We start from the raw sequence: 613 nt of genomic DNA, 5'->3' as shown, positions 1-613 counted from the left end.
TAAAAAAAAAAAAAAAAAAACACCCAGGGATGTATTTAAGAGGGACTGAGCCTTCTGTTTCTCCTCAATGTAGTAATATACCTACTAAAAAGTATTGGCTTGTGATTAACTAGGGTCCTGTACGAAGACATTTTTATACAGAATAGATTAGGAACTAAGTATGTACTTTGTAATAAGTTAACAACACAAAAGTTGATAAAACCACATCATTTTGCATTTTCTTCTTTAATTTTAAACCAAGATCCCCTCTATTAGTCTGCCCCTGTTAGGAATTAATCTGGCCCTGGTAAGAATGATAATATCAATAAAATGATTATAGTATTAATGCCACGATGATCATAACTATAATGTGTTTCCAATCGGTGGATTCATTGTTTCTGATATTTGCTCTGCTTTAGAATAGTGTTAAATTCCTCTATCTATTAGACTATAGAGCTCAGGGCAAAATAAAATCTGCTCTAAGCTCTCCCCTCCACTCTGTAACCTGAAAATGTAAAGTGACTAGAAATTAGAAATCTGGCGATTACGTTATCATTTTTATTATCAAGCATTCTTGCCATTCCTTTGACTTGAGACACTCAGGATGTGTGAGTGCTCTCCCTTGTCACACACG

This window comes from Diaphorina citri, unplaced genomic scaffold (assembly GCF_000475195.1).
Source record: "Diaphorina citri unplaced genomic scaffold, Diaci psyllid genome assembly version 1.1 scaffold855, whole genome shotgun sequence".
In the NCBI taxonomy this organism is placed as follows: domain Eukaryota; kingdom Metazoa; phylum Arthropoda; class Insecta; order Hemiptera; family Psyllidae; genus Diaphorina; species Diaphorina citri.
Note: the sequence above shows the minus strand (reverse complement) of the source record.